The sequence below is a fragment of the Triturus cristatus genome, chromosome 10, assembly GCF_964204655.1.
Source record: "Triturus cristatus chromosome 10, aTriCri1.1, whole genome shotgun sequence".
Lineage (NCBI taxonomy): Eukaryota > Metazoa > Chordata > Amphibia > Caudata > Salamandridae > Triturus > Triturus cristatus.
The window spans coordinates 782136029-782163662 of record NC_140593.1 but is presented as its reverse complement, the minus strand read 5'-3'; the positions used below and the strand labels follow the sequence as shown (position 1 = coordinate 782163662).

Here is a 27634-nt window from a genome sequence, read left to right as displayed (position 1 = left end):
CAAGGCGGAACACACTCCCTACAGCTCTCTCAATTAGCGTAGAGCATATGGAGGTGGGCTATTCCTGAAACAAAAAAATTCCTAGCCCAACACGTTCCAGGAGTCCAAAACAGCATAGCGGATCTGTTAAGTCGTCAGACACAACAGATCCACGAGTGGGAACTTCATCCACAAGTCCTTCAACCGTATTTCCAAATGTGGGGGCAGCCAGAGAGAGATCTCTTTGCCACACAACACAAAATGCCCAAGCTTCCAAAGGCAATGCGATATGGATGAATTGGTCCAGTGGTGGTGCGCACACTGTAGCAACACTCACTGACACTCATCCTAGTTGCTTCAACATGGGCCAGACAACCATGGTACACAACACTGATGGAACTATCCATAGTCCCACACCACAAACTACAGCTCTCCCCACGCCTCTTAACACAGATCCGTGGAGAGATCAGACACCCGGACCCAGCACAGCTCAACATAGCGATCTGGCTCCTGATGTCTTAGAATTTGGTTACCTTACCCTACTCCCTTACTGCATGAATGTTATCAGAGGCTAGACGCCCCACCACTAGATCCTGCTATGCAGCCAAGTGGAAAAGATTTGTAATATACTGTAATAACAGCATCAATCCTTTAGATGTGTATTCAACACATCATATGTTACCTACTACATCTTCAAAGGTGTAAAATAGCATACACATCTATTAGGTTACACCTCGCTGCCATAGCTTACTTGCAAAATAGACAGCACTTGTCATTGTTCAGAGTACCTCCCATTAAAGCATTTATGGAAGGCCTTAATAGAATCATTCCTCCTAGGGTACCATCCTCACCAGTGTGGAATTAAAACATTGTCCTCAAGACTTATGGGCCCTCCATTTTAACCTCTGCATGAATGCGAGCTACAATTTCTTACATGGAAAGTCGCTTTCCTTTTGGCCAATACTTCTTAGAAGAGTCAGCTTCACAAGCACTAACTATTCAAGAACCATTTTTACAACTCCATCATAACAGAGTGGTTCTCAGGACAAATCCCAAATTCCTTCCTAAAGTTAGCTCTCTCCTTTTCATCTGAGTTGCCATTATTCTTCTCGCAACCACAAACAGTTGCAGAAAGAGCTCTTCATACTCTAGGCGTAAAAAGAGCACTCCTTTATTATATTGACAGGACAAAACCTTTTCGTAATAAAAAAAATAAAACTTTTGGTATCCTTCTCACCACCACATAAAGGCAATCCCATATCAAAATCTGGGATCGCAAGGTGGATTATCAAATGTATACAAATTTGCTACCACAAAGCAAAGTGAACACTATCTATTCCCTCTAAAGCCCACTCTACCTGAAAAATAGGGGCTTCAATGGCATTTTTAGGGAACATTCCCCTAGATGATATCTGCAAAGCAGCTACATGGTCTACACCGCACACATTCACAAAACACTATTGTGTAGATGTGCAGGTAGTGTGGGCCAAGCCGTACTTTAAACTCTATTTCAAACTACTGCAACAGACACTGGTGGTCGCTGCTAAGGAGGAGTACTGCTATGCAATCTATGGATAAGTGTGTGACCTACAGCTCATATGCCTTGAACGGAAAATGCTACTTACCGGTATGCATCTGTTATTGGCATGTAGAGCTGTAGATCCACACACGCCTACCCTGCTACCTTTTATCTGTTCCGGTATTATCTTATTTAGATACAACATACATGGACCGCTTTTCCTTACAAAACTCCATTTCCCTTTTGGCGAAAAATCAATCTGATGGAGTCGATGCCCATGCACACTATTGTCCAAAGGAGGAGCTACCTATCCTGTGACTTCCAAAGACTTTCCAGGACAACAACAAAGTGCAAACATCCGGGCCCAACACCACATGGCGATCTATGCATAAGTGTGTGGATCTACAGCTCTACATGCCAACAGATGCATACTGGTAAGTAGCATTTTCCTTTCTCTTCCGCCAGCTTAGGGCTGCGGTCCGTAAATACCGCATGTCTCATGGGCCGATATTTGCACTCTGTGTTGGATATGGTGGCGCAAGTGCTTCCTCAGTGTCCGGAGGAGGCCTGGACAGTGCTCTCCAAGGCTGTCGCCGCCAGATGAGATGCTGCCAAGTTTACTATCCGTTGTGGGCTGGACACCGCCGACTCTCTGGGCAGGACCATTTCAACGTCGGTAGCGCTTTGCTGCTACCCCTGGATGAGGTCCACTGGCTTTTTAGGGGATGTCTAGAACACCTTGATGGACCTGCCCTTTGATTGCCGTCGCCTTTTTGGCGACAAAGCAGACAACGTCCTAAAGTGCTTTAAGGACTCACGGGCTACGGCCAAGTCCTTGGGCCTCACCTCTCGTCTGGCGCAGTCTGCTTTTTGCCTCTTTCGTGGCTACGGAAGGGGTGCCCTGCTACGTCCCACACAGGGCCACAGGCCGCTGCAAGTTTTGCAGCGTGAATCTTTCTGGATTCACTATGCTGTGCATTATTCCGCAGTCTGGTGGTTGGGTCCAGAATCGTAGTCTTTGTCTTTTTTTTTTTTGTTTTGTAGCCCAGGTGGGCGTCGACGTCCCACCATTTGGTGTACTTCTCGTGACGTCGGCATGCTTCCTGCGGAAGTCCCACCTTGGTGCGCCATCTCCAGATTATTTTTTTCGTGGTTGGGTCTGGATCGTCACCGAGAAGCTCCAGAGTCTTTTGACGAAGAAAGAAGAGCACGAGTTTCATCGAAGGAAAATTAAAGGAGACTACAGACAGGAAGAACATCGAGCCGGGACGACGAAGAAGGAGGAAAACCTCGATCTTCGACGTCCAACGGAGAATGCGCACTCAGGGACACTGAGCGCAGGAATGGACAAAACACCTTTTAAATTATGCCGTAACTGCCACCACAAATACGCACAGAAGGACCAACATCCGGTCTGCAACCTTTGACTGCTAATCGACCACGAGAGCAAAGACTGCAACGCCTGCTCCGCCTTCACACCGAAGACACTCGGGGTGAGAGAGAGGCAGAGGAGAGCAAACTACAACATGGAAGGCAAGGGTAAGGCCCTGTCTCTGTATGACCTGGGCCTCTCCACCGACGATGAAGACAACGTCGCCGAGGGACCTGATGATTTCACGGTCGCAGAGACCGATAAGACGTTTGACAAGGTAGGAGAGACTTCGAGCACAAAAACCCCAAAAGGGCCCTGAAAAACAGAGACTGACTCCCGAAAACCAGAGTCTAAGTCCTCGAAGGGAACACCGGCGCCGAAAATTTCGACGACTGCGAGTTGATCCAATGACGAAAGGCCCAGCGGATCCTTCGAGAAGGACTCCCAGGTGCCGAAGGCCGCCGAAAAACAAAGTTCGTCGAAACAGGCCCACGAGGTTGGGCGTTCGACAAAGGACAAGGTCTCGTTGACGCAAGCTCCATCAAAGGCCAGCAATCTATGCCGAACATGCCTCCGACATGGAGAAGAAAAAGAGAAGGCTCGGGGCGGAGATGGAGAGCATCCTTCAAAGGAAGGAGTTTGACGAGAAGATGGAAGAAATTCACAATCCTGACAAAACCACCGACTATTATCGTCTAGGTTGAAGAGCAGGACGAGTTCGACGCCGAAGAGCAGTCGAAAACTCCTGAAGAAGAGCAAGATGATCTCTACTATGAGGGAGAAGAGGAGGAGGAACAGCAATCGAACTACGGCTCGGCGCCGTCGACGACACAAGACCTGGAATGGCAGGACCTCGACGCCGAAAATCCAGAAGAGCCCGTGGAGATTTATCCTTCGAGGCCTTCGCCGCCAGATGATATTGGGGCTTACAACTTGGTCGTAAAGAGTGCAGCTGCAGCTTTTGGCGTGAAACTAGAGGAGGAAAAAACGAAAGCGGACTTATTACTCGAGACACTGCTCCCCATCCACACTAGGAGCCAGTTCCTCCCCATGCTTCAGAGTGTCATGAACCAGGGGAAGGAGGCGTTCAAGGAACCTGCAACATGCAGATCCATCACACCCAGAACAGAGAAAAATATAAAGACTCCTCCCAGGACCCTCCATACATCAGGGGATCTGTCACAGCAGACTCCATTATCGCATCTACAGCCAGAAAAAGGGCCAATGTTCCGGCAACCTCTGGACCACCTCCTGACAAGGAGAGCAGAAGGATGGACCTCACTGGCAGAAAAATAGAGAGAAACGCGGCAATGCGTTGGCGCATTGCAAACTCCAATGCACTACTGAACAGGCACCAGTACCAACATTGGGACGAAATGGGGGACCTAATAAAGCATCTCCCCGAGCCATACCAACAAAGAGCTAGTGGAAGAGGGGAGGAATATAGCAAATTCATGCCTTAAAACAGCGTTCGGGGCAGAGACATCAAGCAGACTGATGGCAATAGGAATCACTGAAAGGAAACAGGCCTGGCTCAATTTCAGGATTCAAGCAAGAGGTACAGAACAACATCCTGAACACCCCTTTCAACGGAGAAACGCTGTTTGGGGCACCAGTCGATGAGAAACTCACCCAACTCAAAAAAGAGAATGAGACGGCAAGGTCCATGGGGGCCCTGCAGTTCAGAGGGATGAGAAGAGGTACCCCGACACGGAGACCTTACGGAAGGGGAGGAAACCAGCTGGGAACGTTGCATCAAACATTCCAGCAAGGCCGGCAAGGGTCACGGACAACCGGGGCAGCAGAAACAGAACTGGCAGTACCAGCCTCTGGGCCAGTCCTTTCGCAGTAGGGGGAACGGACGAGGCCAAAGGAGAAGAGGGGGAGACCAACCCGCCTCAAAGTGACTTCGCACGGAGGAGGGTGCTCACCCACAACAACCCTCCAAGGGTAGAGCACAAAGAAACCAACAAAAGAGGGTTACACGAACCAAACGCCTACGAGCATGCAACACCGGTCGGCGGCAGACTTAGATTTTTCCTCCAAGAATGGAGAAAAATAACGGACAAATGGATACTCAACATCCTACAGTACGAATACTGCATAGAGTTGGAAAGGAGACCCCCAAACAAAAAACCAAAGAGAAGGGAACACTCGGGACAAGAGCTAAAAGGAGGCCATAGAGCCGGTACCTTTCAAAGAAAGGAACAAGGGAGTGTACTCAAACTACTTCCTGGTACCAAAGGTAGACCAACACTAAGACCCATCCTGGATCTACGATTCCTAAACCAGTACGGAAGGACGCAAAAATTAAAAATGACATCCCTACAAGAATTACTCCCACAAATGACAGACGGAGACTTCATGTCCACCGTGGATCTCAAAGATGCCTACCTGCACATCCCAATGAACAGGCAGCACAATCTGTTAAGGTTCACCATCAACAAGGATCACTACCAATTCACAACCTTGGCATTTGGTCTAAAGTCCGCACCAAGGGTTTTCACCAAATGCCTTGCAGCAGTAGCAGCGTACCTGCGGAGGGAAGGAATTCATGTGTATCCTTACCTCGATGACTGGCTAATAAAGGCAAGTTCATGCGAAAAATGCGAGGAACACGCACAGCGCGTCACAAGGACACTGACAAAGCTGGGGTTTTCAATACACTGGGGGAAATCATCAATGGAACCAGAACATGTGAAGATCTTCCTGGGGACGCAGATCAACACCATAAAGAAAACGGTGATGCCCAGCGAGAAGAGGACACTAGCCCTGCTGTAGGAGATGCACCTCTACCAGAAGGGGTGAGCTCTGACAGTGAGAACAGCGAGCAAGATCATGGGGGTGATGGCGTCATGCATTCACCTAGTTCCCAATGTACGCCTACACATGAGACCATTCCAGGAATGGCTGCAACAGCAATAGTCACAAGCAAACGGAAGTTGGAAGGATCTAGTTGTTGTAACGCACGCAGTGCAAGAAGAGATAGCATGGTGGAACAGGGAGAACATAACAATAGGGAAGCCCTTAACACCACCAAGCCCAACAATGACTATCACCACAGACGCATCCCAGATAGGATGGGGAGCACATATGAAAAAGCTCAGTGAGGGGGTCTGTGGGCTCCAGCAGATGCGGTCAGACACATCAACTATCTGGAATTAAAGACCGTACTGCTAGCACTGAAGACCTTCCAGAAAAAACTGTACAACCAAAGGGTGTTGATACAAACGGACAATACTACAACTATGTTCTACATAAACAAGCGGGAGGGGCACAATTGTTCCCTCTGTCCAACCTGGCACAGGAAATTTGGAGATGGGCCATCACGCTCAAAATAGACCTGCTGGCCATAGACCTACTGGGGAAGGACAATGTAGAAGCAGACTGGCTCAGCAGGCAGACTTCAGCATCCCACGAGTGGGAACTCAATGGGCAGGAAACACAAAAACTATTCAAGAGGTGGGGCACACCGACAATAGACCTGTTTGCAACACACCTGAATGCAAAATGCCAAAACTTTGCATCCAGACAACCAGGAAAACTATCCCAGGGGAATGCCCTATGGATAAGTTGGTCAAGAACATTTGCCTACACTTTTCCACCGATACCACTGATACACAGGGTACCCAACAAGTGCAGGACCAGCAACATGATGCTGATCCTAGTGGCACCACTGTGAGCAAGACAGACATGGCACTTGCACATAGTGGAAATGGCGCAGGGGCCCCCACACAAATTCGCAAGAATAAAAGACTTACTCACCTACAGAGAGCCTCAGCCTAGCGGCTTGGCTCCTGAGGACTTGGAGTTCGCACACCTTAAGCTACCTCAAAGCACTATGCGAGTGCTACGGGAGGCAAGGAGGCCAACAACACGGAAATGCTATGGGGATAAATGGAAAAGGTTTTCAATATGGTGCAGCAGAACTAAGATGCAAAATAAAATGACCAGGGAATCAACGGTGCTTAGATACCTCACACACCTACTAAAGGCTAATCTATGCTCGTCGTCGCTAAGAGTCCACCTAGCGGCGATCGTAGCTTACACGCTAGGTGAGACGGGGGGGGAAGTTTCTTTACCTCTCAGGTAGTAAAGAGATTCCTCGAAGGGGCAAAAAGGATAGCGCCACCAAAGAGGGTTCCGTCGCCGGCATGGAACCTCAACATAGTCCTGACGGAACTTATGAAGGCGCCCTTTGAGCCCATCCACAAGGCCTCACTACAAATGCTGACCATGAAAACAGCCTTTCTGGTAGCAATAATCTCGCTGCGCAGAGTGAGCGAACTGCAAGCGTTAACGCTGCAAGAGCCCTACATCCAAATACACAAGGACCGAGTCGTAATGAGGACTGACCCACACTTCATGCCTAAGGTCGTGTCAGCATTCCATATGAACCAAACTATTCAAATACCTATTTTCTTTCAAAACCCAGTCACAAGCGCAGAGAGGGCACTACTCACTAGACGCTAGAAGAGCGGTGATGCACTACATCGAGAGAACAAAGGAGCATAGGAAAACCAAGCAGTTTTTTGTGTCCTTCGCAACCAGCTTCCTGGGTAAACCAGTAACAAAAAGCACCTATGCGCGATGGATCGCACTAACGATACAATTCTACCACAAACAGGCAGGGCAAGAGCTAACGGAGGGGGCACGGGCCCACTCCAAGAGAAAGAAGGGAGCAACGATTGCCTTTCTGGCAAACACACCCATTCAAGACATATGCCTGGCGGCAACATGGGCTTCAGTACATTCGTTCACTAAGCACTACTGCGTGGATATACAAATGAACAAGGAAGCACAAGTAGGGCAAAGGGTGCTTCCAACATATATTCAACGACAAACGCTTATCTTCCACCCAGCTGCCACAAAGATGACAAACCGCTACAAAGTCTATGCACAGCATAGTGAATCCAGAAAGATTCACGCTGCAAAACAAATAGTTTCTTACCTGTCGGTGTAGTTTTGCAGCTTGAAGATCTTTCTGGATTCACTAGCGAACCCACCCACCCTCGCCAGAAAGATGAGGCAGGAGAGGAAGGTGGAAGGACAGAGTTAAAGAACAAAAGAATACTGAAAGTGGATACATTGAAAAAGGAAAATACTAAAGAACGCCTAGGGTTAAAAAAAAAAAGGGGGAAAAAAGAACCCGAAGATGGCGCACCAAGGTGGGACTTCCGCAGGAAGCATGCCAACGTCACGAGAAGTACACCAAATGGTGGGACATCGACGCCCACCTGGGCTACAAAGAAAGACTACGATTCCGGCCCCAAACACCAGACCGCGGAATAATGTACAGCATAGTGAATCCAGAAATATCTTCAAGCTGCAAAACTACACCGACAGGTAAACTATTCGTTACCCAACCTTCACGGGCCGGGGATGTGAGAACCAACGTCGTGGCTCCGGGGGTCAGCAGGCGGGCCAGTCCACCAACCACCCCCTCAGCAGCAGCCGCCATACCCTCCTAGTCTGACCTTTCAGGTCCATCAAATGCCAATGGGCGGAAGGATTTGCCATCACCTCCCCCACTGGAGCACCATCACTTCGGACAGGTGGGTTTTGCAAATAGTCCGAAGGCACTGCTCCCTCCCCTTCGATACTGCTATGCCACCGCGATACCACCGCATGTCGAAGGATCATTGGCCCTTCTCCAACACAAAGTTATGGCTCTCTTGGCCAAGGGAGCCTTTGAGCACGTTCCTGTCCCAGAAGTAGGTCGTGGTTGCTACTCCTAATTTCTTGTTCCCTAGAAGAACAAGGGACTGCGTCCTATCTTGGACCTCAGGGACGACAATTGCTTCCTCCGGAAGGGGAAGTTCAAGATGTTGATGCTTGCTCAGGTCTTGTCGCCCTCGACCCGCAAGACTGGATGGTAGCGTTGGACTTGCAGGATGCTTATTTTCATATCCCCGTCCTGCTGGCCCACCGACGTTACCTGCGGTTCACGGTAGGCCACGAGCACTTTAATTTCACAGTGCTCCCCTTTGGGCTTACCAGCGCCCCTACGGTGTTCAAGAAAATGATGGCGGTGGGCTCAGCTCACCTGTGCAGATCAGGGGGTATCTGAAAGAAACGCGTTAGATTCCTTACCTTGGAATATCCCTAGGCGTCAGGCTGGATTCGGAAAGATTTTCATCGGCAATACCCTTGCGCATCGCTAGGCGTCGTCTGCGGCTCCGCGTCATGAGCGCCGGGATGACGCCGTTTGAGTTTTTAGACGCAGCCCTCGCGCGCTGACGTCAGTTCTTCTTTTTCGCGCCAGTAAGGGCAGATCCGGGAAGAGCATACCCTTTAGTCACTTTTTGAACTTTTTTGGTTCTTCTTTCGAGTCGACCTCGACTCCTGGTGCCGGTAGGGATGCCCGAGTTTAAACCATGCGACGCCTGTCACTGCCTGATGTTGGTCACAGATCAACACCGTCTGTGTCTCTACTGCCTTGGGGCCGACCATGATGCTGAGTCGTGCCTCGACTGCCGGGCTTTGACTGCGAAGGCTAGACGGGAGCGGTCCCGCAATCAGCTTGAGATCTGGCAGTCGGCTCTGCACTGCTCAAGGTCCCAGTCGAGTAGGTCGAGTGACCGGTCGCGGAGCCGCAGCAATCACCACTCGTCGGGATCGAAGTCCTCGCATTCCAGTAAGTCGAGGACAGTAAGAAGTCGAAGAGGTGACATCGCTCTTCTGACGCCCCTCGACGGTCGTGCGACTCAGCTGAGGGTTCGGGTGGCACCACCCGCGCGGCTCCGTCGGAGCTGCAGGAGTCTCAACCGGTTCCATACCCTCCGGTCCCTTGGTCTAATGCGACTTTGGGCGAGATCCGAGACTTCCTCGTGGCCATGAGGAGTCTCGCTCGGCCGTCGAGGTCTGCCGGCGCGCCTTCGGGCCCCGCAGGTCCGACTGGGAGGCCTAGTGAGCCGGTGGCTCCGCCCTGTAGCCGTCTACTTCGGTCCCGACACCGCAGGCTCCCATGGGATCCAGGCCTGGATCCCGGTTGACCTTACAATCCCTCTGCTGGCGACGACCGCTGCGGTGCCGCCCCCAGCGCAGTCTTCGGACGTCGTCGTCCCCAGGTTCAGTCCGGGTCCGGCACCTGAGCGGCGCCGATGGATGAGCAATTCATCTACCGCCCAGCTCCGACCTTTTAGCCTGTCTACCAGGAGTCGGATGACTGGAACGACTGGGAGGGGTCTGAGGGCCCTCTGGCACAGCAGTGCCAGTTTGCTCAGGACTGGGCAGAAGAGCTGGGGGATGCCAGTTGTCTCGACACCTCCCCTGACACTGGCTTCATCTCTCCTCCCTCCGTGGCTACGGAGGAGGGTGCTACCTATTCTGTGGTGCTGCGCAGGGCTGCCGAAGCCCTTCATTTGGAGCTTCCTGCAGCGGCCGTGAGGACTAAGCTCCTCACCGAAGTGCTTCAACCGTCAGTAAGCTCCTCGGAGCCTCTACTGCAGTTCAGTGAAGCGCTGACTGTCGTTCTGATGGGCACCTGGTCCAAGCCCTCCACAGTCACTCCAGGCTCTTGCTGAGGGGCGAGATGCAGCACGGTACTAGATTCGATGTGGGCTTGACATCACGGACTCGCTAGGTAGAGCGATTGCGACGACCGTGGCGATTCGCCTGGCTGAGATCCACAAATTTCTCCCAGGATGTCCAGAGCACCCTCATGGACATGCCCTTCGATGGCCGTCGCCTCTTTGGCGACAAAGCGGATAGTGCGCTGGGGCTCTTTAAGGACTCCAGGGCTACGGCCAAGTCCTTGGGCCTCGACCCCGCGCCCGCAAACTTCAGCTTTTCGCCCATTTTGTGGCCAAGGAAGGGGCGCCCCCACACGTCTGTCTGGCCGCAGAACCAGTTTCAATGCAGTCGCGGACGTGGTTTCCGCAAAGGCGGAGCAGGGGGACAGAGAGCCGGTCAGCCCACATCTGCCCCAGCAGCATCTGCCTCATAGCCTTTCTTGTCCGACCTTTCAGGCCCATTCCACGCCAGTGGGAGGCAGGGTTCGCCCTCACCTGCTCCACTGGCGTACCATCACGTCGGACAGGTGTGTGCTACAAATCGTCCGAAGCGGCTACGCCCTCCCCTTCAAGGCGACCCCTCCAGCCATGCCACCGCAGTACCACCGCATTTCGGGGGATCACTTGCAAGTTCTGAAGGAGGAAGTTACGGCCCTCTTGGCCAAGGGGGCCATCGAGTGCGTTCCTGGCCCAGAAGTAGGTCGGGGTGGTTGTTACCACTACTTTCTGGTTCCCAAGAAGGGTAAAGGGGGCCTACGCCCTGTCTTGGACCTCAGGAGCATCAACGCCTTCCTCCGACCGGAAAAGTTAAAGATGCTCACCTTAGCTCAGGTTCTGGCTGCCCTAGACTCTTGAGACTGGATGGTAGCGTTGGACTTGCAGGACTCGTATTTCCACATCCTCGTCCTGCCGGCCCACCGACATTACCTGCGGTTCACGGTCGGCCACGAGCACTTTCAGTTTACCGTGCTCCCCTTCGGCCTCACCAGTACCCCTCGGGTGTTCACGCATGTGATGGCGGTGGTCGCTGCTCATCTACGCAGATTAGGGGTTCCAGTCTTCCCCTATCTCGACGACTGGTAGTTGAAGGCGGGCTCGCCCCAGGCAGTAGTCTCCCACCTCCAGACTTTAGGCGACCTCCTGCATTTGCTTGGGTTCTCCATCAACGTGCCTAAGTCGCATCGGAGTCCCTCCCAGAAGCTCCTTTTCATCGGAGCGGTTCTGGACTTGGCACGGTTTTGCGTCTATCCTCCGGAACAGCGGGTTCGGGATATTCAGGCTCTGGTTCCGATCTTTCACATTTTATCCAGGGTTTCGGTCAGGTTGGGTATGTGGCTGCTGGGTCTCATGGCCTCCTGCATCCTGCTGGTACATCACGCCAGGTGGCGAATGCGGGCTCTGCAGTGGGACCTGAAGTTCCAGTGGGCTCAACATCGGGGCAACCTGTCCGACCATGTCCTGATCTTGGAGGGCACTGCAAGGCAGTGGCAGTGGTGGCTCTCGGACTGCAATTGGGTCAGTGGCAGATTTCTCTCCCTTCCCCAACCGGAGCACCTAGTGGTGACTGATGCGTCCCTCCTGGGATGGGGCCACATGGGAGAGGCGGAGATCAGAGGCCTCTGGCGGAGTCGTGGCTCCATATCAACCTATTGGAGCTGCGGGCGTTCCGGCTTGCACTGAAGGCATTCCTTCCCTTTGTTCGGGGAAGTGTGGTGCAGGTGTTCAGACAACACCACCGCCATGTGGAATTGCAACAAACAGGGCGGGGTGGGGTCGTGGACCCTTTGTTAGGAGGCTCTGCACCCCTGGAGATGGCTGAAACTTCGGGGCATCACCCTGGTGGTTCAACACCTGGCAGGTTCTCTGAACGCCAGAACGGACGAACTCAGCCGCCGGTGCATGATGGATCACGAATAGCGTCTCAACTTGGACTTGGCGCGAGGCCTCTTTCGGCAGTGGGGAGAGCCTTTGTTAAATCTCTTCGCCACTGAAGAGAACGCACAATGTCATCAGTTCTGTGGCACTCGCTAGGTGACTCTTTTCTTCATGAGTGGAGTTGTGGTCTGTTGTACGCCTTTCCGCCTATACCACTTCTGCCCAGAGTGCTGAAGATCAGGCGCGACCGGGCCCAAGTCATCCTTGTGGCTCTGGATTGGGCACGAAGATAGTGATATCCCGAGCTACTCAGTCTGTCAATCGATCCCCCGATTCGACTGCCTCTTCAGGAAGACCTTCTGTCGCAGCAGCAGGGGACGGTCCTCCACCCAAACCTGTCCAGCCTACACCTTCATGTGTGGAGATTGAGCGGCGACCGTTTTTTTTTTTTATCAAACTGCAATGTTTAAAACTGTTTTCATTTTAACAGTTTCAAGTTAAATATTAATCTTGCCGAAATGCTCATAGGGGTGGAGTGCGTAACAAAGTCCATCTTGTTGTTTGGAGAAACTCTTGGCTCCATGTGTGAATGAGAAGACTAGATAGTGCTAAATCTTTCATCTTTTATAAATACATATAGATATGTCTAAGCTCTGCCCTTCAATGTGAAAGCAGAAAAATACTCAACATGCCACACCTCACTTCTCCCCAAATAGTAATATCTATAGACAAAATCTATTTTTGTGAACACACTTCCTCATCCCAAAACCAAAGCAAACACACACCCTTTGCCAACAAGGCCCATAGTACATTTTAAAATATGACCAGAAAATAAGTGAGTTTACAGTCCACAGTAAAATATTTCAATTTTGTGAGGGGGTCAGCGAAGGCAGAATAGAATCTTAAGCAACTATGTTTAAGAAAGGGAAGTGGAAAATTTTGCTTTTGACGAGCCTCTTTGGCGATAAGCAAGTGCAAAAAAGAGTGTTCACTGATTATATACATATAGGCAGTTAATTGTCGGTCTTTTGCACATCTGCATTCTGGCCAAGGGAAGGTGTTTAGAGGTTTTTCTGTAGCACATGAGCATCTGCCGGTTCTATCCTCTTGTAATAGTTTTTCTTTGTCTCAATAATCTCAAAACCAAACTTTCTGTAGAAGTAGATTGCTGATTCGTTGCTGATCTGGACGTGCAAATAAATGTTGTCAAAGGTGCCATCCTTTTCACATATGTTTAAGACAAGATTCAACATTTTTGTTCCTATACCTAGCCTGCGGTAGGGTGCAAGGCAACCCAGCGTCATGATGTAGAGTCTCTTTTGATTCTGGTAGTGATCCACCCTACAGCATACAGCACCTACTGCAATGTCATTGAAATAAGCGAGTTTTGCCAGCTCCCCAACCTCCAACACCTCCTTGTAGAACTTGTCATTGTAACTAACTGGGAAGATGACCTGGTTTAACCTCTTCAGCTGCTTGATGTTGTGTGGCGTGACATCCCCCAGCTCGATGCGGCTACCCTTCATTGTGCTGAGCCCTCAGGGAAACTTCTAGAAGGTACTAGGCTCCCGCGGAGCACCGCGGCACGCGGGTGACCGATTACGGCCTGCAGTTTGGGGCAATGCGCCGGGGTGAGGCCTCCTTCTCCGCACTCTCCCTCCACATGTGGATGGTGCTCTTCACTCTCCAGCCAGACACACCTGACCTTTCACCCGGCCCGCCTCCTGCGAGCGGCGACAGTTGATGCCATTTGACTTTCCTCCTGAAGTCTGTGATGTCATTCTGGCTGCCAGGCGTCCCTCCACTAAAACGTATACGGCTGCAGGTGGAACAAATTTGTGGCATGGTGCACAGAAAAGGCTGTGGATCCCCTTTCCACCCCTTTTTCTTCTTTCCCTGGCCCAGCAGGGCTCTGCTCTGGGCACCCTCAAGGGATATCTTTCAGCTGTTTCTGCTTTCTTACGGCTTCCTGATCAGCCTTCTCTTTTCAAGTCCCCTGTTAATAGATTCTTTAAAAGCATTACTCACATGTTTCCTCCTGTCCCTTTCGTAATGCCTCAGTGGGATTTGAATCTAGTATTGACATATCTGATGTGCGCTCCCTTTGACTCACTTCATAATTGTCGTCTTCGCCTTCTGACTCTTACGACTGCTTTCCTGGTTGCCATCACCTCGGCCAGACTGGTGAGTGAGCTCCAGGCTCTTTCTTCTAAACCTCCTTTTCTCTCTGTCCATCCGCACGAGGTTGTTCTCAGGACTCGTCCTTCCTTTCTCCCTAAGGTGGTAACTTCCTTTCAGTCTGTTACTTTGCCCACCTTCTTTCCGCCTCCCTCGAAGGAGGAAGAGAGGCTCCACCGTCGGGACCCGAAACGTGTGCTCTTTCCATCTGGACCGCACGAAACCGTTCCGGGTGGACGACCAACTCTTCGTTGGCTACGTGGGCACTAAGAAGGGGCGGGCAGTGCACAGACGGACCATCTCTCGGTGTGTCATTTTGTGCATTAGGACTGTTATTTCTTGGCTAAGAAGGAGCCTCCTGTGGGGCTGAGGGCCCATTCCACCCGGGCCACAGCGGCTACTACTGCCCTGGGACGGGCCTCGCTGCACACAGTTGCAAAGCATTACTGCCTGGGCATCCAAGTCCGGAGAGACTGCTTCTTTGGCTGCTCCATTCTCCAGGACTTCCTGGTGTGAACTTGGTTCGCAGAACCACCACCGGTGTTGGTATTGCTGGGGTATCTATTCTAAGTTAAGGAATCTAACTAACATGTTTCTTTCAGATATATCTGTAAGAAACATTAGTTATATTCCTTACCGCCCCACCCATCCCCCCCCGTTCTGCGAACTGACATCAAGGGTTAAGGTCATCCCTTTCAGGGCCCTAGATTTATGGCACTAGTGTTGGTCTCTTGCATGGCTCTGCGTTCCTGGCGCGGAAAACTATGTAGAAGAACTGACGTCTGTGCCGAGGGCGGCGTCTAAGTAATCCGACGTCATCCCGGTGATCACAACGCCTGACGTGGAGCCGCAGAAGACGCCTAATGACTCGCAAGGGTATTGCTGACGCAGCTTTCCGAATCCAGCCTGACGCCTGGGGATATTCTAAGGTAAGGAACTAATTAATGTTTCTTACAGATATATCATTACCGAAGGTAAGTAACTTGTTTTTCAGTCTTGCCCTATCTTAACCACTGGTTGTTAAAGGCGGGTTCGCACCAGGCAGTTGTCTCCCACCTCCAGACTATGGCCGACCTGCATATGTTGGGGTTCTCCTTCATTGTGCCAAATTCGCACCGGATTCCCTCTCGGAAGCTCCTCTTCATCGGAGCGGTTCTGGACACTACACAGTTTCTGGTCTATCCTCCTGAACAGCGAGTCTGGGATATTCTAGCTATGATTCCGCTCTTTCAGCCTCTGTCCTGGGTTTCGGTCAGAATGACCCTGAGGCTTTTGGGCCTCATGGCCTCCTGCATCATGCTGATCGATCATGCTAGGTGGCATATGCAGGCTCTGCAGTGGGCACAGCATCCGGGAAATCTGTCCGATTGCGTCCCGTCTCGGAGGGCACTGCACAACAATTGCAGCGGTGGCTAACTGTAAGAAACTGGCTCTATATATACTGTACCAAAGTGAGGTATAGTGTGTATAGAGTCCAAGGGTCTCCAGAGGTTTGGCAGAGGTTAAAGTTAGATAGAACCTTACTCTATAAAGTGGTAGCTTGGTCGAGCAGTAAGGCAGTATCAGAGGACGCTGTTTAGCAATTGATGTACACACTTAGTCAGCAAATGATTTCACACACTCGGGAACTGAACTCTAGGCCAGTTTTTGTATAAAAAGATATACTGTTATTTTATAAGAACCAAGCAAGCCTGATAAAGGTAAGCATTCAATTATTTTCAGTAATAAGTTACTTGTTAACCGTTTTAAAAAGCAATGAAGATTGTACTTGATTTGCTTTACAGGTTATGCAGTAGGTTGCAATACTTGGTAAATGCAGTACATTGAAATGAATGGCTTTTTAAAGTAAATGCATGTAAAATTACTTTTGCGTTACTCTTGTAATCCAATGCAGGACTCCTAGGTTCAACACTGGGACATTTACTTAAAAGAGGTAAGTAATTACGTACTCGTAGTTTGTACGATTTTTAAAGAATATTTTCTGATTTCAAAGGTCCACACTTAGAAACTTTTTGGACCAGTAGATTGAAATACATAGGCTTTTCCTGTAAATTGCAGGTATGTTAGTTTTGCGTTACTTTTGTAATCCAGGGCTGGACTCCTAGATTCAGCACTGGGACATCTACTTAAAACAGGTAAGTAATTACGTTTTTGTAGTTTGTATGATATTAAAGAATATTTTTGTATTTCAAAAGTTGACACTTAGAAACTTTTTCACAGAGAACCCCCAATGTTATCCTATGGAAAGAAATTCAGTTCACAGGTAAGTTACTTTTTAGTTACTTTTCTTACTCGGTGCTGGACACCTGGGTTCAGCACTGGGACCTTTCCTGCAAACAGGTGAGAAAATTCGGTTAGGTTAGTTGTGCGATTTTTAAGGAATATTCTTAGTTTTTAAAAGTCGACACTTGAAAACTTTTTGGGAGAAAAAGTGTCAATGTTATCCTATGATTAATAACACGTTATCGGTTTCGAGGTAAGTATTCGGTCTTTGAAGTTAGGGTTCTGGGGCAAGACTCCGGGGTCACCCAGGGTCAGTGATGCACTGTGTTTGCACCCCCAGTGGCACTAGGGCGGCCGGGTACATAGTGTTGAGGCTCAATGTTATCCTATAAAGGATAGGGTGGCTCCGGTTGGTGGCTGCTGGCATGCAGGCCACAGGGTTGTGGGAGCAAAGCTCCTAGGGTTAAGCTCAGGGCAAGTTGGGGACCAGGTTAGCACAAAAGGGGCACCCTCCGCGAGACAGGGCGTCCGGGTGCCCTGTTGATTTCAATGGAGGTTCTCCGGGACAAAGAAACACTGCAGGCTCGGGGAGAAGAATCTTCCAGGAGTAACCACCACATCTGATAGACACACGTTAGTGATAGATTCCTTACCTTAGAATATCCCCAGTCGTCAGACTGGATCCCGAAAGTTTTTTCGTCTGCAGTATCCCTGCTCATTGGTAGGTGGCGTCATGCGGCTCGGCGTCCGTCGCTGGCGTCATATGCCACGAGATGACGTCAAGGAGACTACTTCGGCGCCACCCATGTGTGCTGACGTCAGTTCTTTATTTTTCCGGGTCAGTAAGCGCAGATGTGGTTAGAGCACCTACCCTAGTCACTTTTTATTTTTTTGTGACTTTTTGTCTCCTGTAAGTTTGAGTCTACTCTGGTGCACGTAGGGATGCCTAGTTTTAAGTCTTGCGTGGCCTGCCGTCGCAGTATGTCGGTGGCGGACCCACACGATGTCTGTGTCTACAGCCTGGAGCGCGGCCACAACTCCCGGGCCTGTATGGACTGTTTGGCCATGGCCCGAAGGCCTTGAGGGAGTGGCGCTAGAAGCTGTTTGAGGTCCGGCACTCGTCCCCGCGCCATTCACGGTCCGGGGGCTGCTCCAGAGTACACTCGCGGGGCCACCATCACTGCTCCTCAGGCTCTAAGTCTTCACCCTCGTATTAGGGTAAGACGTGACACAAAAAAGTCGAAGAAGCGTTGTCGCTCTCAGACGTCCTCCCGTCGGTCCCCGGATGCGGACCAGGGGGACAGGGGTTCTGCCCCTGTGGCTCCTACGGAGCCCGGGAGTCCCACGGCCTACCCACCTTACCCAGGTCCGTGGGCGGCTCCCGCACAGGTGCAGGAATTTCTTGCTATCATCGACCTCCTGTTTAGGCCTCAGGCTCCTGCCAGCACGCCCTTGGGTCCCGTGTCAGGATCCAGTCATGCCGTCTGCGCCGCCGGCAGCCCTGGTGCTGTAGGCTTCTGTGCCGCTGGCTCTGGCCACGGGATCAAGGTCCTGCGCTGCTGACTCTGCCTCCGGAGCCGCAGTGGATACCATTTGTTCAGCCCCTGCCCAGGTTCTCGGACAATTTGGTCCTTAACTGGGATCCGCATGGGACACGGCGCCTGTTCGGTCCCGTCTGGCGTTGTTCCTGGCGCCGTTTGTTCCTTCCCCGGTCCCTGCCCTGCCGCTGCAGTCTGTTCCACATGCGGCACAGGTGGAGGATGACTGGGAGGGGTCTGAGGACCCCTTGCTCATCAGTGTGATTCGGAGCAGGACTGTGCGGATGAGTTAGAGGAGGCCGGCGAACTTGATGTCTCCTCTGATCCGGGGTTTGCCTCTCCCCCGCCTACCATGTAGGAGGGCGCTTTGTATACGATGGTGCTTCATCGGGCCGCCGAGGTCCTCCACCTCGATCTCCCGACGGTGGCCCTAAAGTCTAATCTTCTCACTGCGGTGCTTCTGACGGCGTCCACTTCGTCGGAGCATCTTCTGCCATACAACGACGCCCTCACTGACGTCTTGCTGGGCACTCGGTCGCGGCCAGCCATAGGGGCCCCGGTGGACAAGAATGTCACCAGGCGTCATCGCCTGGCGCCGGGTGATCCTGCCTTTCTGACCACTCATCCTACGCCCGAGAGCCTGGTCATCCAAGCTTCGACGTCTAAGAGTGCCTTTACCACGGCTCCGCCGGATAAGGACTCTAAGAAGCTGGAGCAGTTCGGAAAACGGTGGTTCTCTTCGGCCAGCTTAGGGCTGCTGTCAGTGAACACCGCATGCCTGTTGTGCGGCTATTCCCACGAGCTGTGGGATGCCGTTGCACAGGTGTTGCCTCATTGTACTTAAGTGGCCCAATCTGTGCTGTCTCAAGCTGTTGCCGAGGGTAAGGATGCGGCTAAGTTCGCCATTCGGTGTGGTATGGACACCGCAGGCAAATTAGGTAGAGCCATTTCTACGACTGGCACTTCGTCGCCACGCCTGTTTGAGGTCTACCGGGTTCTCGCCAGATGTACAAAGCTCCCTCATGGACATGCCCTTTGATGGCATCTGCCTGTTTGGCAATAAGGCAGACCGCGCGCTGGAGCATTTTAAGGACTTGTGGGCTACGGCCAAGTCCTTAGGTCTTTCCACGAAAAGCCCAGCCACTCCTGGTTTTCGTTCCTTTCGTGGCAACGGCAGGGGCGCCCAGGAACGTTCCTTCAGCAAGCCTGTGCAGAACCAACCGCAGCGCGGACGCGGCTTCTGCAGGTGCATGTCTGGGAATCAGCGTGGCGGTCAGTCCACCTCCACCCCCGCTGCTTCTGCCTCCAAACCTTCCGAAGCCGAGCTTTGTGGAGCACCCCACGCCAGTGTGTGGCAGGATCCGCCATCAACTACCCCAGTGGCGCGCTATCACATCAGACACGTGGGTGCTGCAGATCATCCGCAAGGGTTACTGCCTTCCCTTTCAGTCCACCTCTCCAGCCATTCCACCTCAGTACCACCACATGTCGTGGGAACACTTGGCGACTCTCCAGAAGAAAGTTACGACCCTCTTGGCCAAGGGGGCCATCGAGTGCGTTCTGGGGCTGGAAGTAGAGAGTGGTTGTTGTTCCCAATACTTTGTAGTCCCCAAGAAGGACAAAGGGGGTGCATCCCATCTTGGACCTTGAACGTCAACCGCTTCTTCCGGAAGGAGAAGTTCAAAATGCTAACTCTGGCTCAGGTCTTGGCTGCCCTCGACCGTGGAGACTGGATGGTAGCGTCAGACTTGCAGGATGCATATTTTCACATCCCTGTCTTGCCGACCCACCGACGTTACCTGCGATTCACGGTAGGCCACGAGCATTTTCAATTTGCTGTGCTCCCCTTCGGCCTTACCAGCGCCCCTTGGCTGTACACGAAAGTGATGGCGGTGGTCGCAGCTCATGTGCGCCGGTCATGGGTGTCAGTCTTCCCCTACCTCGATGACTGGTTGTTGACGGCGGGCTCGCCCCAGGCAGTCGTCGCTCACCTTCAGATTATGGCTGACCTCCTGCATTTGCTTGGGTTCTCCATCAACGTGCCGAAGTCGCACCGGAGTTCCTCTCAGCAGCTTCCCTTCATAGGAACGGTTCTGGATTCAACGCGATTTCGGGTCTATCCTCCTGAGCTCAGAGTCCTCGATATTTGGGCTATGATTCCGATCTTTCAGCCTCTATCCCGGTTTTCAGTCAGAAAAACCCTCCGGCTCCTGGGCCTGATGGCCTCCTGCATCCTGCTGGTGCCACATGCCAGATGGCATATGCGGGCTCTGCAGTGGGACCTGAAGTTTCAGTGGGCGCAGCATCAGGGCAAGCTCTTGGACATGTCCAGATCTCGGAGGGCACTGCACGACAATTGCAGTGGTTGCTCATGAATCGCGATTGGGTAAATGGCAGATCCCTCTCCCTTCCCCAATAGGAGCACACTTGGGAGAGGCGGACGTCGGAGGACTCTGGAATCTGGCAGAGCCCCGGCTCCATATCAACCTTTTGGAGCTTCGGGCGATCAGACTTGCACTGAAAGCATTCCTTCCCTTTGTCCGGGGAAGTGTAGTGCAGGTGTTCACGGACAACACCACCGCCATGTGGTATTGCACCAAACAGGGCGGGGTGGGGTCGTGGACCCTATGTCTGGAGGCTCTGCGCCTCTGGGCATGGCTGGAACATCAAGGCATCACCGTGGTGGTTCAACACCTGGCAGGTTCTCTGAACGCCAGGGCAGACAAACTCAGCTGCCGGTGCTTGATGGATCACGGATGGCGTCTTCATTCGGAGGTGGTGCAAGATCTTTCTGCAGTGGTGAGAGCCTTGGTTAGATCTATTCGCCACTGAAGAGAACGTGCAATATCAGTTCTGGGCATTGGAATTTCCAAGGAGGCACTCACTAGGCGACTTTTCTTCGTGAGTGGAGTTGTAGTCTTCTATACTCCTTTCTGCCTATACCACTTCTGCCCAGAGTGCTGAAGATCAAGCACGACCAGGTCGAAGTCATCCTTGTGGCTCCAGATTGGGCACAGAGTGGCTGGTATCCTGAGCTTTTGCACATGGCCATTGATCCTCCGATCTGACTGCCTCTTCGGAACGATCATCTGTCGCAGCAGGGGATGGTCCTCCTACGTAACCTGTCTGGCCTCAACCTCCTTGCGTGGGGATTGACCAGCGACAGTTGACCGCTTTTGACCTTACTCCCGAAATCTGCGATGTTATCATGGCAGCCAGGCGTCCCTCCACTAAGACGGTATATGCCTGCAGATGGAACAAATTTGTGTGATGATGCACAGCAATGGCTGTGGATTCCCTTTCTGCCCGCCTTTCTTAGGTGCTCTTGTTCCTCCTTTTGCCAGCAGGGCTTTGCTCTGGGCACTCCTAAAGGCTATTTCACTGCCATTTCAGCATTCCTTGGGCTTCCTTATCAGCCTTCTCTTTTCAAATCTCCTGTTGTAAATCGTTCCCTTAAGAGCATTACTCAACTTTTTCCTCCTGTTCCCTTCATAATGCCCCAGTGGGACTTGACCTTGGTTCTTGCATATCTTAAAAGTGCTCCCTTTGAGCTGCTACATAACTATTCTCTCAGGCTTCTAACTTTGAAAACTGCCTTTCTAGTGGCCATCACCTCTGTGTTTAGGCTGAGTGAGCTGAAAGCTCTTTCTTCTAAGCCTCCCTTTAATGCTGTTAATCCTGACAAGGTCGTCCCCAGAAGTGGACCTTCCTTTCTAAGGTGATTATTTCTTTCCACTTTGGCCAAACAGTCACTTTGCCCACCTTCTTTCCGCCTCCGCGCCCTTCAAAAGAGGAAGAGTTTCCACCGTCTGGATCCAAAACGTGCGCTTTCCTTCTACTTGGATCGCACCAAATAATTCCGGGTGGACGACCAGCTCTCTGTTGGTTACTTGGGCGCTAAGAAAGGTCGGGCCATGCACAAACGGACCATCTCCAGGTGGGTTGTTCTGTGCATCAAAGCCTGCTATTCTTTGGCAAAGAAGGAGGTTCCAGTGGAACTGCACTCCCATTCCACCAGGGCGACGGCAGCTACCACTGCTTTGGGACGAGGAGTCCCACTTAATGACATCTGTCAGGCAGCTACGTGGGCATAGCTGCACACGTTCACCAAACACTACTGCCTGGACAGCCAAGTCCGGAGAGACGGCTTCTTTGGCTGTTGTATTCTCCAGGACTTTCTGGTGTGAACCTAGTTAACTGACCCATCTTCGGGGTTGGTATTGCTGGGGTATCTATTCTAAGGTAAGGATTCTATAACTGTTTCTTTCAGATTAAAAAATCATGAAGAAACACATAGTGAGAGATTCCTAACCTTAGAATTACCCCCAGGCGTTAGACTGGATCCGGAAAGTTTTCGTCAGCAGGACCCCTGCATGTCGGAAGGTGGCGTCTGTCAGCTCCGTGTCAGTCGTTGGCGTCTTGGTCGCCGTGATGACGTCGCGGCAGCTACTTGGACGCGGCCCTCTCGCACTGACGTCAGTTCTTTATTTTTCCGTGCCAGCAAGCGGAGATCCGGAGAGAGCAGTGCACCCAGTCACTTTTTGACTGAGTTTTTCGAGGCCTTTTGTCTTTTTTCACGTTGATCGACTCCTGGTGCCGTAGGGATGCTTGGCTGTAAGTCTTGCGGGGACTCATCGTATGATGTCAGTGATAGACCCACACCTCGTGGGTCTCTACTGCATGGGGCGCGACCACACCCCCAGGTCGTGCCATGACTGCCGGTCCATGGCGCCAAAGACTTTGCAGGAGCAGTCCCGAAAGTTGCTTGAAGTCCGGCAGTCTGCTCTGCGCCGCTCAAGGTCCCGGTCCCGTTGGAGGTCGATGGACCGGTCGCGGAGCAATCACCATACTTTGTCGGGATCGAAGTCTTTGTACTCTGGGTCAGGTAAGACCAAGCATCACAAGAAGTCGAAGAAGCGTCATCGCTCAGACTTCCCCTCGCGCGATACGGCTGAGGGTGGTGCCTCCCGTGCGGCTCCGGCGGAGCCTATGCTGTCAGTCTGCCTACCCGACCTTCCCGGGTCCGTCCGTGTCTCCGTCCCAGCTGCAGGAATTTGTCAGCCATGGCCCACCTCTTTGGGCCATTGGGCTCTGCTGGCGTGCCTTCGGGCCCCGCGGGCTCGACTGGGGATCCTCGCCCTTTACTGTCGGCGGCTCTGGCATCGCTGTCTGCCCCGGCGCCACAGGGCCCACAAGGATCCAGGCCTGGATCCCGGTCAACGCCAGTTGACCTCATGACACCTCCGACGTCGACCCCACCGGCACCACGGACAACGTCGGTCTGGGTCTGAGCCCCGATGTGCACACAGAGCCGGAACGGCGTCGCTCAATGCAGATTTCGACGTCGATGGGACCTGTCTTTCTCGGTGTCCGGCCTCCGTATTTTCGGCCTGTTCATGAGCCTTCGGAGGAAGAGGACTAGTAGGGGTCTGAGGACCCTCTCACAGCTCCGTGTGAGTATGACCCGGACTGGCAGAGGAAGTGGGGCATGCCAGTTGTCTGGAAACCTTCTGACCTTGGCATGCTCACTCCTCCTACGGTGGCTACGGAGGAGGGTGTAAGTTATGCAGTGGTGTTGCTTTGGGCGGCCTAGGCGCTACACCTCCAACTGCCTTCAGTGGCCATCCGGACTAACCTCCTGACAGAAGTGCTTCAGCCGGCACCTCCCTCTGCGGAGCCACTGCTGCTTTTTAATGAGCCAGTTTCTGACGTTCTATTGGGCACCTGGTCCAGGCCCATCACAGGGGCTCCTTTGAATAGGAACGTGGCCTGACGCCATCGCTCAGCCCCGGGAACCCACTTTTCCTCTCCCAACCCCCCACCCATGAGAGCTTGGTTGTCCAAGCCTCCACGACCCAGAGCGCATTCCCTACCACACCCCCGGACAGGGAATCCAAGAGACTGGAACAGTTTGGGAAGAATCCGCCTTTTTTGGCAACAAGGCAGTTGTGCGTTGGAGCGTTTTAAGGACTCGTGGTCTACGGCCAAGTCCTTGGCCTTTAGGCCGCTCGCCCTTCTCCACCTTCTGCTTTTAGCTACTTTCGTGGCCATGGAAGGAGCGCCCCAACACGTTTGCTTCAGAGCCACAGGCCGCTGCAGCAGCAGTTTCAGCGCGGACATGTGACCTGCCGAGGCGGTTCAGGGGGCCAGCCGGCGGGTCAGTCCACTTCCACCCCAGCCACCACTGTCCCAAAACCTTCCTAGTCCTGTCTTTCTAGCCCATCAAATGCCAGTGGGCGGCAGGTTTTGCCATCACCTCCCCTACTGGCGCACCATCACTTCGGACAGGTGGGTTTTACAAATTGCCCAAAGGGGCTACTCCCTCCCCTTCGAGACTACCCCTCCAACCATGCCACCCCAGTACCACCGCATGTCGGGGAATCATTTGGCGCTTCAACAGGAAGTCACAGCCCTCTTGGCCAAGCGGGCCATCGAGCGCGTTCCTGCACCAGAAGTAGGGTGTGGCTGTTGTTCCCACTACTTTCTGATGCCCAAGAAGGACAAGGGCATGCGTTCTATCTTGGACCTCAGGGATGTCAATCGCTTCCTCCGGAAGGAGAAGTTGAACATGCTAATCCTGGCTCAGGTCTGGTGTGCCCTGGACACTGGATGGTAGCGTTGGACCAGCAAGACACATTTCCACATTGCTGTCCTGCTGGCCCACAGGCGTTACCTGCAGTTCCTGGTAGGTCACGAGCACTTTCAGTTTACTATGCTCTCCTTTGGCCTTAGCATCGCCCCTCGGGTGTTCACGAAAGTGATGGTTTTGGTTGCAGCTCATCTGAGCAGATCAGGGGTTCCAGTCTTCCCCTATCTTGACGACTGGCTGTTGAAGGTGGGCTCACTTTCTCACACCGACCTCCTGCATTTGCTGGGGTTCTCATTCAATGTGCCGAAGTCGCACCGAATTCCCTCTCTGAAGCTCCTCTTCATTAGAGCGGTTCTGGATACGACACTGTTTCAGGCCTATCCTCCCGAACGGCGAGTCCAGGATATTCAGGCTATGATTCTGATCTTTCAGCCTCTATCTTGAGTTTTGGTCAGGGTGACCCCGAGGCAGCTGTGCCTCACGGTCTCCTGCATCCTGCTGGTCACTCATGTCAGATGGCATATGGGGGCTCTGCAGTGGGACCTGAAGTTCCAGTGGGCGCAGCATCAGGAGAAGCTGTCCGATCACGTCCAGATCTCGGAGGGCACTGCACAGCAGCTGCAGTGGTTGCTCTCTAACCGGCATTGGGTCCAAGGCAGATCCCTCTCCCTTCCCCAACTGATGCACACAGTAGTGACTGAACCGTCCCTCCTGGGATTGGGGGGCCACATGGGAGAGGCGGAGATCAGAGACCTCTGGCCGAGTCCAGGCTCCAAATCAACTTTCTGGAGCTCCGGGCGATCTGACTTGCACGGAAGGCATTCCTTTCCTCTGTCAAGGGGAAGGTAGTGCATGTGTTCACAGAAAACACCACTGCCATGTGGTACTGCAACAAACAGGGCGGGTTGGGGTTGTGGACCTTATGTCAGGAGGCTCTGCGCCTCTGGACATTGCTGGAACAGCAGGGCATTTCCCTAGTGGTTAAACACCTGGCAGGTTCACTGAACGCCAGGGCGGATGAACTCAGCAGCAGGTGCCTGATGGATCACAAATTGCATTTTCACTGACGTGGCGCAAGGTCTCTTTTAACAGTGGGGAGATCCTTGGTTAGATCTATTAGCCACCAAAGAGAACACACAATGTCAGCAATTCTGTGCATTGGAATTTCCAAGGTGGCACTCGCTAGGCGACGCTTTTCGTCACGAGTGGAGTTGCGGTCTGTTGTATGCGTTTCCGCTTTTACCACTTCTGCCCAGAGTGTTGAAGAAGATCAGGCGCGACTGGGCCCAAGTCATCCTTGTGGCTCCGGATTGGGCACGAAGATGGTGATATCCCGAGCTACTCAGTCTGTCAATCGATCCCCCGATTCGACTGCCTCTTCAGGAGGACCTTCTGTTGCAGCAGCAGGGACTGTTCTCCACCCGAACCTGTCCAGTCTCCACCTCTTTGCGTGTAGATTGAGCGGCGGCAGTAGATTCCTTTTGACTAGCCTCCTGAAGTCTGTGATGTCATTCTGGCAACCAGGCGTACCTCCACTAAGTTGATATACGCCTGCAGGTGGAACAAATTTGTGGCATGGTGCACAGCAAAGGCTGTGGTTCCCCTTTCTGCCCCTCTTTCAGAAGTTCTCTTGTTCTTCCTTTCTTTGGCCCAGCAGGGCTCTGCTCTGGGCACTATCAAGGGCTACCTTTCTGTTATTTCGGCCTTTCTCATGCTCCCTGATCAGCCCTCTCTTTTCAAGTCCCCTGGTGTAAATAGATTTCTCAAAGGCATTACTCACCTTTTCCGTCCTATTCCTTTTGTAATGCCACAGTTGGACTTGACACTGGTTCTTACATATTTAATGCTCGCTCCCTTTGAGCCTCTTCACAACTGTCCTTTTCATCTGCTAACTTTGAAGACTGCTTTTCTGGTTGCCATCACCTCTGCCAGGAGAGTGAGTCAGCTCCAGGCTCTTTCCTGTAAACCTCCTGTTCTATCTGTCCATCTGGGCAAGGTTGTGCTCAGAACATGTCCATCCTTTCTGCCAAAGGTTGTCACTGCCTTTCACATCTGGCAGACCATCACTTTGCCCACCTTCTTTCCACATCCTTCCAGAGAGGAAGAGAGGCTTTACCGTCTGTACCCAAAACGTGCGCTCCGGGTGGATGACCAGCTTCTTGCTGGCTACGTTGGCGCCAAGAAAGGTCGGGCTGTGCACAAATGGACTATCTCCCGATGGGTCGTCTTGTGTATTAAAGCCTGTTATTCTCTGGCTAAAAAGGAGCCTCCGGTGGGGCTGCGCACCCATTTCACCAGGGTGACGGCTGATACTATGGCATTAGGACGTGCTGTCCCCTTAAAAGACTTCTGTCCGGCAGCTACGTGGTCCTTGCTGCACACTTATACTAAGCACTATTGCCTGGACAGCCAAGTCCGGAGAGACTGCTTCTTTGGCCGTCCTGTTCTCCGAGACTTTCTGGTGAGATCTTGGTTCGCAGACCCACCACCAGGGTTGGTATTGCTGGGTTATCTATTCGAAGGTAAGGAATCTATCTCTACGTGTTTCTTTCAGATGAACAAGTTACTTACCTTCGATAATTATATATCTGTAAGAAACATTAGTTGGTGATCGATTCCTTACTGCCCCATCCATCCTCCCCATTCTGCGAACTGATTTCTAGAGTTAAGGACATCCTTTTCAGGGCCCTAGTTTCAATGCACCAGTGGTCAGTATCTTGCACGGCTCTGCGATCCTAGCGGGGAAAGTAGTTTATAGAAATGACGTCAGCGCTCGAGGGTGGCGTCTAAGTAGCTGCTGCTACGTCATCTCGGCGACCACGATGCCAATCATGGACACTGAGTTGC

The 27634-nt window shown here is 52.3% G+C and overlaps 1 protein-coding gene and 1 pseudogene across 3 annotated transcripts in view; one reads left to right on the top strand and one right to left on the bottom strand.

The window, feature by feature from the left end:
* Positions 1-27634, top strand: part of USP7 (ubiquitin specific peptidase 7) — a 1511465-nt gene that overhangs the window by 695262 nt on the left and 788569 nt on the right. The gene's annotated exons all lie outside the window — the stretch shown is intronic.
* On the bottom strand, positions 13255-13915 carry LOC146789992 (N-alpha-acetyltransferase 50 pseudogene; annotated as a pseudogene). Its single transcript, XR_014969888.1, has one exon. The product of XR_014969888.1 is annotated as an N-alpha-acetyltransferase 50 pseudogene (transcript).